We start from the raw sequence: 13,053 nt of genomic DNA on the forward strand, positions 1-13,053 counted from the left end.
AGCGCCAGGGCCAGCTGCCGCTAATGGCTACAGCGGCTGGCCACCAGGACAGCCTCTCGTACGTCTGGGACAAAGAGTTGGGATGCTGGTTCTTGGCCGCCACCGGAGTGGAAATCAACGTCTTACCCCCGACGGAATACGACACCCGCAACAGGGAGCCGGGGCCCACCCTGAGGGCCGTAAACGGCAGCACGATACGGACCGACGGCACCCTCACAGTGCAGTTGCAGTTTGGCGTCAGCTGGTTCACGTGGGACTTCACATTGGCCGCCGTGGCCCAACCACTCCTGGGGGCGGACTTCCTGCGAGCTCACAGCCTGCTGGTCAACTTGCAAGGGAAAAGACTGGTCCATGCAAGACTTTCCAGACGTTCTCCCTGGGTGAAGCCAAGTTGCCGGCCCCATGCCTGGGCTCCATCACGCTGTCTGACAACGAATTCACCAGAATCCTGGCAGCCTTTCCGTCGGTTCTGGCACCGCAGTTCACGGCAGCCACGCCCAGACACGGAGTACAGCACCACATTCCGACCCAGGGGCCAGCCCTCCACGCCCGTGCACGAAGGCTCCCCCCGGACAAGCTCTGCCTGGTGAAGGAGGAGTTCAAGAGGATGGAGGAATTGGGGATCGTACAGCGGTCCGACACCCCATGGGCCTCCCCGCTGCACGTGGTGCCCAAAGCAGCTGGGGGCTGGAGACCATGCGGCAACCACCGCAGACTGAACGAGGCTACAACTCCAGACTGCTACCCCGTGCCGCACATACAGGACTTTACAGCAAACCTGCACGGGGCAAGCATCTTTTCCAAAGTAGACCTCGTCTGGGGATACCATCAAATCCCAGTACACCCTGAAGACATCCCCAAACCAGCACTCATCACCCTGTTCGACCTGTTTGAATTCCTCCAAATGCCGTTCGGCCTGAAGAATGCCGCACAGACGTTCCAGCAGCTAATGGATGCGGTGGGACGCGACCTGGACTTTGTGTTCATCTATTTGGACGACATCCTCATAGCCAGCAGTAGTCGTCAGAAGCATCTGTCCCACCTCCGCCAGCTCTACTCCCGCCTGAGTGATTTTGACCTCATGATCAACTCAGCCAAATGCCAGTTCGGACTCGACACCATCGACTTCCTTGGCCAAAGGATTACCAAAGACAGGGCAACACCTCTGCCCGCCAAGGTAGACGCGATCCGCCACTTCGCCCGGCCCAACACAGTCAAAGGCCTGCAGGAGTTCGTTGGTATGGTGAACTTCTACCACCGCTTCCTCCCCTCAGCAGCACCCTTTCATGCGCCCTTTGTTCACCCTGATGTCGAGTAAAGGCAAGGACATTACTTGGGATGAAGAGGCCGCGGCCGCTTTCGTTAAAGCCGAGGAAGCCTTGGCAGACACCGCGATGCTGGTGCACCTCAGAACGGATGTTCCAACCGCCCTCACAGTGGACGCGTCCAACACAGCAGTCGGTGGGATGCAGGAGCAACTCATCGAGGGTCGCTGGCAACCCCTGGCGTTCTTCAGCAGGCACCTACGGCCACCCGAACTCAAGTACAGTGCCTTCGACCGGGAGCTGTTGGCACTATATCTGGCAATCCGGTATTTCAGGTACTTCTTAGAAGGCAGTTCTAAGGTACTTCACCGCGTTCACGGACCACAAACCATTGACCTTTGCGTTCACGAAGGTGTCCGATCCCTGGTCGGCCCGCCAGCAGCAACATCTGTCCTACATCTCCGAGTACATGACGGACATCCAGCATGTCTAGGGAAAGGACAACGTCGTGGCGGACGCACTATCCAGATCTACCATACAGGCCCTGTCCCAGGGGTGGACTATGCAGCACTGGCGGAGGCACAGCTGGCAGACGATGAGATGCCCAGCTACAGGACCGCAGTCTCGGGTTTGCAGCTGCAAGACTTCCTCATAGGCCCAAGTGAGAGGACCCTCCTGTGTGATGTGGCTACCGGCCAACCTCGCCCCATCGTCCCGGCAGCCTGGCGGCGGCGAGTTTTCAACTCCATACACAGCTTGGCGTACCCATCTATCAGGACAACTGTCTGGATGGTCTCCAGCAAGTTCGTGTGGCACAGGCTTTGCAGACAGGTCAGCCAATGGGCCAAAACGTGCATGCAGTGCCAAACGGCCAAGGTGCAGCGGCACACCAAAGCCCCGCCGCAGCGGTTCGAACCCACCCGCCGGAGGTTCGACCACATTCATGTGGATATCGTAGGGCCCCTGCCAGTGTCACGAGGAGCGCGGTACCTCCTAACTATGATAGACCGGTTCACCAGATGGCCAGAGGCAGTCCCGCTCACAGACACCACCACCAATTCCTGCGCCCGAGCGCTGATTGCAAACTGGATACTGGCCCACATTACCTCCAACAGAGGCGCCCAGTTCACCTCCAGCCTGTGGTCGGCTGTGGCCAGCCTGTTGGGAACACAATTACACCACACAACTGCCTACCACCCACAGTCAAACGGACTAGTGGAACGCTTCCACCGTCCCTTAAAGTCAGCTCTCATGGCCCACCTGAAAGGGTTTAACTGGGTGGACGAACTTCCCTGGGTCCTGCTTGGAATCCGCACAGCACCCAAAGAGGATCTGCACACCTCGTCGGCTGAGCTGGTGTACGGCGCACCCCTGGTCAACCCAGGAGAGTTCATACCAGCCCCAAGGGTGCAAGAGGAAGAACCCACAGCAATCCTGGACAGACTATGCGAAAGGCTCGGCAACCTGGCCCCCGTACCGAATTCACAGCACGGACAGAGCCCGACCTGCGTACCCAAAGACCTGCAGAACTGTAAGTTTGTATTTGTACGACGGGGTGGACACCGGGCACCGCTACAGTGGCCGTACAAGGGGCCGTTTAAGGTGATCAGGAACATCGGGTCCATGTACGTGCTGGACATGGGGGGAGAGAGGAGGTTTTCATGGTGGACCGACTCAAACCGGCCTATGTGGACTTGGCGCAGCCGGTCGAGGTTCAGGCACTGTGGCGCAGGGGCAGACCGCCCAAACAGAGACTGATCCAGACTGTGGACACTGGGGGAGGTATCGCTGGTTCTGGGGGGGGGGTTATGTGGCGACCCGCTTTCTACGCAGGCGAACCGGCTCACAAAATGGCGCGCGCGTCGTCAGAGAGGCCAGCCCCAAAATGGCGCTGGGCCTTCTTCACCAGCAAGGGGAGAAAGCCCGCGCGCAGGAAGAGATTTTTGTAATGCACCTCTGACGTCATTTCCGCCCAGAGAGGGCGGGGACGGAACTGCGTAAAAGCCAGTGCCGCGAAGTTTGAATAAACTAGTCTCGAGTGCAACTTACAGACTGCGTGTCATTATTTCTAGCTCTGTGTGCAGCACATCGCTACGCTAGTATCTTTTAAACAAACCAGAATACAAATTTTGCAACAATTCAACACTAAAATATATTTTATCTAATTTAAAACACTTGTATTTGATTACATATTTCTGAAAAATGTGAACACACTGGATTGAGCCTGCTGCAATTATTTTTAACTCAGTCATTTTTAATATGTTTCTTACATTGCAAACTAATAATAAAATATGGACTGCATTAATTTTGGTTTTGGCAAGATCTTCTACTCTTAGTTTATATTTTTTATTTTCATATTTAATCTGTAAATACTTACAGCTGTTGTTTGCTCATCTGATCTCATTCTTTCTATTTAAGATCAATTAAAGCACCATTCCATGAGACAGTGAGTATATGACTGGGAGCTGGAGATAACATGATCCAAACTGGTTACAGACTTGTCAGGTGTACTGACATCCCATTGACAAGAGAGTTAATTTATAAATCTGTCTTGATTCTTCTTTTTTTTAACGTAGGAATCAAGTATTACAGAAGCTGGTGTTTCACTCTTTGAGGAGTGAGATGATTTGGCCCTGACATTAAATGAAATCTGTATTCTATAACATTACAGGAGGGGAAGCAAAAAGGGGACAATAGCATCAAGTCAACATTTGAGAGTAGTGTATCTATAAGGACGGAAAGATACCCTTTTTTTCCTTAGATGTATAATGCAGTTGAATCTTGACTGAAGAAAAGAAAAAGATACAACCAAATAATGACGCAAACACGAGGAATTCTGCAGATGCTGGAAATTCAAGCAACACACATCAAAGTTGCTGGTGAACGCAGCAGGCCAGGCAGCATCTCTAGGAAGAGGTACAGTCGACGTTTCGGGCCAAGAGAAACTGGCTAATGGATCCTGTATGAAGTTCTGAATCACAGCTGGTGAAGTCTCTAACCTACCAAGCACAGACACAGAGGAACCAGAATGAGGTGAGGAGTTGCTAGTAAAAAGGTAGGATCAAGCCACGTCTTAAACAAGTACTCTGTCAGTGAGTGGCTATATCACAATTAATGCTATTCAAAGAACTTAGCATTCGTGGTAGAACGACACCATCATTAGCTTCATCATCACTATGTGCCATGTCAAATGATGTGGGCAATCATGGTCTTCCATCTGTCATGAATCTGCCTGTGGGGAAGACCCCCTTCACACTGTTGTTCTGACTCTTTCTTTATCCATGACAATAATTGTTTTTGCAATTTTTTCTGTAGAGTTGGTTTGCCATTGCCTTCTTCTGGGCAGTAAGGCGGGTGACCCCAGCCATTATCAATACTCTTCAGAGATAGTGTGCCTGGTGTCAATGGTCGCAGAAATAGGACTTGTGATATGCACCAGCTGCTTCTATGACCATCCACCATCTGCTCCCATGGTTTCACATGACCTTGATAGGCTGCCAAGCAGTGCAACTCCTTACCCAAGGGTGACCTGCACGCTAGAGGAGGGAAGGGCCTTACACCTTTGGGAGAGACTTATCTCCACCATGCTATCCATCAGGGCTCGAGAGCTGTGGTAAATCCAGTAAGCAATGCACATGTGAAAGGATTAGCCTCGCATGCAGTTGGTCGCTGCAGATTATTAATAATTCCAGATCATTAAAAATTGGCAAAACTTGTAAGTGATTTGCTTACATTTGAATCACATAAATATTAGTGATATTACGTGCATATGAATTTGTAGAACTTGTGACATCACATATGTAGCATTTTACTCTGATTCAAATGTAATAGCAGCCACCATTTAAAATGACTGCAAATGGAAACATTTTCTCTGGTTGTATCTAAATGCCCATGCAACATCAAAATGAACCAGGGAACTGGAATGAAAGTTAACCCTGTTTGACATTCCAATTGTAAATATCAATAAACAAAAAGGTATTTAAAACCATGTTCTTTTTGAAAAATGTCTGTAGATACTATAATTATGTTTCTTATAAAAATCTATACATTTGGCGAACTTGAAGATTAATACCAATCAGTGCAGGGTTATATAGCTAAGAAAAGCATTTTCACTCTCTGATGGTAAAGTAGGTTTCTCATTCCATCTACACCATTTGAGATTGCCTGCTGTTAATCTGCTATTACTTGATTCCATGTGGAAATCATATGCCAGTGGATAACCAACAATACAAAAATGTGGAATTGTGAAAACTACTTTCATACTTTAGGGTCTATAGGTGTTTACACAAACCAAATGTGATTGAAATGAAGCCTCTTTGTTCTAAGAAGCATAGTAATTATGCTTGTAAAACAAGCCTTCATATTGCTGGTGGATTTATCACCTTAACCTATACCACTAATTTCATAAGTAAATTTTGATCATATTTTTTAGTATGATTCATGCTGAATGTCAGGTTACTTAGGGCAGTACAGTGTATGTTGCAGGTATTTTATTCTATGTGTGGTTGGAATATGCAGAGTGGACAGATATTGACACCAATCCTCATTCAAAATAACTTGGAAGGTGTTTTGTTAAATCAGAAACCATGACCATAGAGCTAATGCAAAATTCAAACGTGTCAAGGAAGTTCACGATTAGCAGCTGGAAAATACCCTTCCTATCAAACTTTACTCTTCAGAGTGACGATGATTGTTGATTTAACACTTTATTTATTGAATGAATGAGAATTCAGGCTACTCAGGGAAGCATAAACAATTCTGAAGTCTTCAAGTTGTGAGTATGGTCTTGGTTCTATCTTTAATTATGGCATTTTATAAAATCATGGTATATTTAGGAGGCCTTTTGATCTTTCTAGTCTGCCAGCTCACTGGAGGTCAACCTTCCCAACTCCTTCCTCAAATCTCTCCACGCGTTCTGCCATCAAATATTCTCCAATTTCCTCTTACAAACTGGGTACAGTAACAGCAAGATGCCTTAAGGTCAGAGACCTGAATTTGACTGTTAATGTGAAATTGAATTAGTTTAGGAAAAACTGTTGGTTCCAGTAAAAAAAATCCATCCAAATTCTCAGTTGTTGTAGTAAATGTATCTTCGTCACTAATGTCTTTCAGGGGAAAGAGTATGCCCTCCTCATCCAGTCAGGCATGAATGTCTTTCTAACCCACCTGCTGTGGACCACTCTGTTCATGGGGCAAGCTGAAATAGCTTCCCCCTATTTACCCAATCTAACCTCTTAAGGCCCTATACAGTTCTATTAAATCTCCTCTCAACTCTTCTTGCTCCAAGTAGGACAATCCTGCTATGTGTCAGGAGCTGGTCTTATGCCTGTATTATAGTGCTGGTCAATGAGCTCTAGGGGATACAAGAAAGTCTGAACTTGTGTTAACTCTTCATTGCAGATCAACAACAACTATTATAAGTCCTTACGTCATGCATCTATTCACATCCTTATGACATGTGCACATAGCTAATTTACATATTTACACCCACATCTGCCAATCTGCAATAAATCTTTTAAAAGGGCCAGATTAAGAAGGTCGGAGTGTCAGAGTTGGGGTTGGGGATTGAGGTGCCTCTACTGGTAAAAAACTGAAATCTAATCCTTGGAAAGAGATGACATAAGATTGAAATATGTAGAATCCTTGCAGATGGAGTTAAGAAATTGTAATGGTAGAACGACCCTGATGGGAGTTATCTAAAGACCTCTGAACGGTATCCAGGATATGGGCTTCAAATTGCAACGGGAGATCAAAAAGGCATGTAAAAAGGGCAATGCTGATATAAACACAGGAGATTTCAATATGCAGGTAGATTGAGAAAATCTAATTGGTGCTGGATCCCAAGAGAAGGAATTTGTAGAATGCCTATGAGTTGTCTTTTCAGAGCAGCTTGTGGCTGAACCACAAAGAAAATGGCAATTCTGGAATGGGAGTGATCATAATATGATAGAATTCACCATGTAGTTTGAGAAGGAGAAGACAAAATCAGATCTATCAATACTATAGTGGAGTAAAAGGAATTACAGAGGCAAGAGAGAGGAAGTGGCCAAAGTAGACTGGAAGGAGACACTAGCAGGGATGATCACAGAACAGCGATGGCTAGTACTTATGGGGGAAATTCGGAAGGTGCAGGAAAGATACATCTCAACAATGAAGGAGTATTCTAAAGAGAGCATGAGGTGACTGTTGGTGATAAGTGAAGTCAAGGGCAGCTTAAAAGCAAAAGAGAGGGCATATAATACAGCAAAAAGTACTGGGAAGTTGGAGGATTGGGGAGCTTTTAAAAACCCAACAGAAGGCAACTAAAAAGATGATGAAGCAAGAAGAGATTTAATATGAAGGTAAGCTAGCCAATAATCTAAAAGGGGATGTAAAAGATTTTCTCAGATATATAAAGAGTAAAAGAAAGACAAGAGTAGATATTGGACCACTGGAAGATGATGCTGGAGAGGTAGTAATGGGGTCAAGGAAATGGCAGATGAACTTAATAAGTATTTTGCGTCAGTCTTCACTATGAAAGACACTAGCAGAATGTCAGAAATTCAAGAGTGTCAGGGGACATAAGTAAGTGCCATTGCTATGACTAAGGAGAAGGTGCTTGGGAAGTTGAAAGGGCTGAAGTTAGATAAGTCACCTGGACCAGATGGACGACATCTTGCAGTTTTGAAAGAGGTAGTAGAAGAGATTGTGGAAGCATTAGTAATGACCCCTCAAGTATCACTAGATTCTGGAATGGTTCTAGAGGGCTGGAAAATTGCAAGTGTCACTCCTCTATTCTAGAAAGGAGGGAGACAGAAGAAATGAAATTTTAGGCCGGATAGCCTGACCTCAGTTTTAAGGATGAGACTTCAGGGTATTTGGAGCCACATGACAAAATAGGTCAAGGTCAGCATGGTTTCCTTGAGGGGAAACATTACCTGAAAAATCTGTTGAGATTCTTTGAGGAAATAACAGGCAGAATAGTGAAAAGCAAGTCAGTTGATTGTGTTTATCTGGATTTTCAGAAGGCCTTTGACAAGGTGCCTGTCATGGTCTGGTCCATAATGTCCGCATTCCAGTTCACAGTCCGGTCTATCACTCCTTATTCCAGGTTTTCCAGTTTTCCCCAGTTTCTGTTGAGGCACCTGATTCTCGTTTGGGCTGGCTTCATAAATAGCTTCAGGATTCAGCCTCTGGCTGGAATGGAGGATCAAACAGTTCACAGACAGGAGAGATGGGAAATTAATGGTGGGAAATATAATGGTGGGAATATATATATATAACAAGGGAATGCAAGGAGTCTTATCACAAATGATCAAGAATTTATGAAATATATACCAGAATTTAAGGAATTTAAGGAAAAAAGCCTCAGATTTTATGTTACAAGGAACATGGTTGAAACCCAGGGTAAATGTGCAGAACTCCATCAACAAATAGAAGTACTCAATAAGAACAACTGTGAGTTGGAAAGAGTTTGGACAAAATGGTACTGCATTTAAAGGAGATGGTTTCTGAAAAAGATGCTTGTTGTCAAACATTCAGTGACATGGAAAACAGATTAAAAATGGAGGAACTTATTCCAAAGTTACAAAAGGAAAAAGAAATTTGTTGCAAAGTGAATTATCTATATTCGGATTGTAAAATGAAAACATGGAAACAACTGAGGAAGAACTTCAAGATCTCAATAAACAACTACAGGCTTTGATTCAAGAAAAGGAAAACTTGGAAACAGCAGATAGACTTGGAAAACAACAATTTTAGAGGTTAAGCATGTGATAATGAATATTCTCAAGCAAGAAGCTTTTAGTTTTGCAAATGATTCAAATGAAATTAATGTAATTTGAGGCAATGCAATTATTTGGAAACCACGTGATAAAATTTGAGAAGGAGAACAATCTGCGGTATTGCTATTTATTGAGCACATACAGCATTTGCGAGCGGAATTATAATTAATTATACATCCTGCGGAGGGCAGTAATATGCCTAGATACCTCTAACCTGCCGGAAATATAAGAAGAAGAAGCATCTGGTTGCTGGACTGTTCCCTTCCCTTCCCCTCCCCTTCCTTATGTAGTCCTTGGCTGAAGCCTCGCCTGCATCCTCACCTATTCTCGCTGTCAAGTTCTACCGCCGGAGCAAGACCAGAGCCATGCTGTGTCAAGGTAAGGAACTACCTATCATTAAGTTTGGAACTGTCTCTTTGTGTCCCCATGTTTTGTGTCTGTATCCAAGAAGGGTCCTGGCCCTACATCCTAGATAGCATCCCGGACCTGCGTCCTGACTCTGTGTAGAGCCCTGGTCCTAAGTCCTGTTCCCGAGGAGGGGGTCCTGGTTCTGTGTTCTGCGTTCCTGTCTCCCAAGGCCAAGGCTCCGCGTTCTGCGTTCCTGTCTTCCCAGGGCCAAGGCTCCGCGTTCTGCGTTCCTGTCTTCCCAAGACCAAGGCTTCGCGTTCTGCGTTCCTGTCTCCCAAGACCACATCGGAGATTTGTGTCCTCATCCAGTTTTGGTCCCATGTCCTGCCCAGGAGTCCTGCATCCTTCCCAGGAAAGCCTCGAAGTATCCAAGCCTCGTCCAGTCCCGTAGCCACGTCATGTCTTCGCCCAATTCTGGAGTCCGAGCCTGAGTCAAGACCCAGGTTCTGGGTCCTTGCTCAGTCTCTGGCTCGGAGTCCATACCCAAACCTCGAAGAACCCAAGCCATGTCCAGTCCTGTAGCCACGTCATGTCCTCGCCTAGTTCCGGGGTCCGAGCCTGAGTCAAGACCCAGGTTCTGGGCCCTTATCCAGTCTCCAGCTCGGAGTCCAAGCCCAGGCTCCTAGTTCCCAGTTCCTTGTCCTGGTCCGGCTTTCCTAGTCAAGTCCTAGCCCAGGCCCTGTATCCTAGTCTCATCCAGGGCCTGTGTCAATGTCTAGCGTCCTTTCTTCCCCACTCCCCTTGCTTTCTTGATCAACCTTGTCCTGTTCCTAGTACTTCAGTGTCTGTGTCTTGCATTTGGGTCCGCTCCCAACGCTCCCTTATGACACTCCCATACACAAGGCTGTTTAATAAGATAAAAGCCCATGGTATTACAGGAAAGATACTAGCTTGGAAAGAAGATTGGCTGACTGGTAGGAGGCAAAGAGCAGGAATAAAGGAGAACATGAAACATTTCTGCAGATAATGGAAAGTCAAGGCAATACAAAAAAATGCTGGAGGAACTCAACAGGTCAGAAAAACATTTATGGAAAAGAGTAAACAGTTGATATTTTAGGCCTGGACCCCATTCAGGACCGAGAGAGAAGGGGTCAGATGCCTGAGTTAAAAGGTGGGGGTAGGAGAAAGAGGCTAGCTGGAAGCTGATAGGTGAAGCAAGGTAGGTGGGAAATGTCAAGGGCTGGAGAAGAAAGAATCTGATGGGTGAGGAGAGTGGACAATGGGAGAAAGGGAAGGAGGAGGGGACTCAGGAGGAAGTAATAGTCAGGCTGGAGGGTACCCAGACGGAATATAAGGTGTTGCTTCTCCACCCTAAGGGTGGCCTCATTTTGACACAAGAGGAAGCCATGGATCGACATGTTGGAACGGGAATGGGAATTAAAAATAAAATGTTTGGCCATCGGGAAGTCCTAGTTGTGGTGGATGGTGTGGAAGTGCTTGTTGAAGTGGGCCCCCAATTTATGACAGGTCTCGCCAATGTAGAGGAGGCTGCCTTGGGAGCACTGGACACAATAGATGACCCCAGCAGTTTCATTGGTTAAGTGTTGCCTCACCTAGAAGGACTGCTTGGGGCCTTGAATGGAGGTGAGGGAGGAGAAGTATGGGTAGGTGTAGCACTAGGACTACTTGCAGGGATAAGAGCCAGGAGAGGGATTAGTGGGGAGGGTCGAATGGAGAAGGAAATTGCAGAGGGAGCGATTCCTACTGAAAGCAAGGGGATGGTGGAGGTAAAGATCTGTTTAGTGGTAGGGTCCCTTTGGAGATGGCAGAAGTTGCAGGGATATGTGTTGCACGTAAAGGGCTGATGAGGTGGTAGGTAAGGACAAGAGGGACTCTATCACTGTTACGATGGTGGGAAGATGGGATGAGCGCAGATGTACAGGAAATGGAGGAGATGCGAGTGAGGGCACCATCAATAGCAGAAGGAAGGAAACCCCATTCTTTAAAAAAGGGGGACATCTCAGATGTCCTGGAATGGAAAGCCGCATCCTGAGAAAAATGCGGCAGAGGCGAAGAAACTGAGAGAAGGGAATAGCATTTTTACAGGAAATAGAGTGGGAAGAGGTATAATCGAGATAACTATGGAAATCAGTCGGAATAAAAGGGGCCTTTGGTTGGCTGCCAGTGACTAGTGGTGTTCTGCAGGGGCCAGTGTTGGGAGCATTTCTTTTCCAGTTACATGTCAATGATTTGGATGAAAAATTTGATGTTTTTGTGGCCAATGTGAAGATAGATAGGGAGAAAATATGAAGATAGATGGGGAGGCAAATCATGTTAAGGAAGCAGGATGTCTGCAGAAGGACTTAGACAGATTGGAAAAATGTGCAAATAAGTGGCAGATGGAAGTGCATGGTCATGCTCATTGGTAGACGGAATAAAGGCATGGAGTATTATGTAAATTAGGAGAAACTTCAAAAAATGGAGGTACAAAGGGGCTTGGAAGTCCTCATGCAGGATTCCCTACGTGTTAACTTGCACTTGTTGGAGGTAAGAAAGGCAAATGCAATGTTAGCATTCATTTTGAGAGGACTGAAATACAAAAGCAAGGATGTAATGCCGAGGCCTTATAAAGCATTAGTCAGACTACACAGAGTATTTTGAGCAGTTTTGGCCCCTTATCTAAGAAAGGAGACATTGGAGAGGGTTCAAAGGAAGTTCTCCAAAAAATTCACAAGGGATTGAAGACAGCTTTTGATGACTCCTGTACTCACCGGAGTTTAGAAGAATGGAGTTGGGGGAGAGAGGAATCAAATATTGAAAGGCCTGGATACAATAGTTGTGGAGAATATGATTCCTATAGTTGAGGATCCTAGGACTAGAGGGCATAGCCTCAGAATAAAGGGATGTCCACTTAGAACGAAGATATGGAAAAATTTCTTAAGCCAGGAAGTGGTGAAACTGTGGAATTAATTGCCACAGACAGCAGTGCAGGTCAGGTCACTGGGTATATTTAAGGTGGAGATTGATAGGTTCTTGATTAATCAGGGAGTCAAAGGTTATGGGGAGAAGGCAGGAGAATGGGGTTGAGAGGGATAATAAATCAACCATGATGGATTAGCAGAGCAAACTCAATGGGCCAAATAGCCTAATTCTATTCCTATGTCTTGTGCTTTTTTCACAATTTAAGTCAAATTTAAAATTCTGTGTGCTCAACAGTTTGACTTGTATTCATTTATGGTTGAAGCTGCATAAAAATCCTGACATGAAGCACACTGCTTAAGAAGTTGCAATTTCTAGTAAATCCTTTAATGCTGCGATGTAACTGCTATCTTTTCCTCCTGCTCTTGAATTCCTCTTCCCAAATCTGCGACCTTCCGCTACTTCAGTTGGCTCAAAACCTCACTTTCTGCAACTGGACGCAGCAAGTTAGTGCGTGATAGGTCTTGCAGTGAAGTTTCTTCGAATGTGTGGCAAAGGACTCACAAGCCCATGTAAACATCCTCAGTGCTTCAGCTGCTAATTCTTCTATTTCACAAGTAATCTATTTTGTTGCAACACTCGAGGCTTCTCTGTTCTATGCTCGCTTCTCCCAGTTTTTCTTCAGTTACTAATGTCTCTCTTTATCTCACAATTGACAACAACAACCTTTTTAATGACTGGCACAAGAGACTGCAGGT

The sequence above is a fragment of the Mobula hypostoma genome, chromosome 14, assembly GCF_963921235.1.
Source record: "Mobula hypostoma chromosome 14, sMobHyp1.1, whole genome shotgun sequence".
Taxonomy (NCBI): domain Eukaryota; kingdom Metazoa; phylum Chordata; class Chondrichthyes; order Myliobatiformes; family Myliobatidae; genus Mobula; species Mobula hypostoma.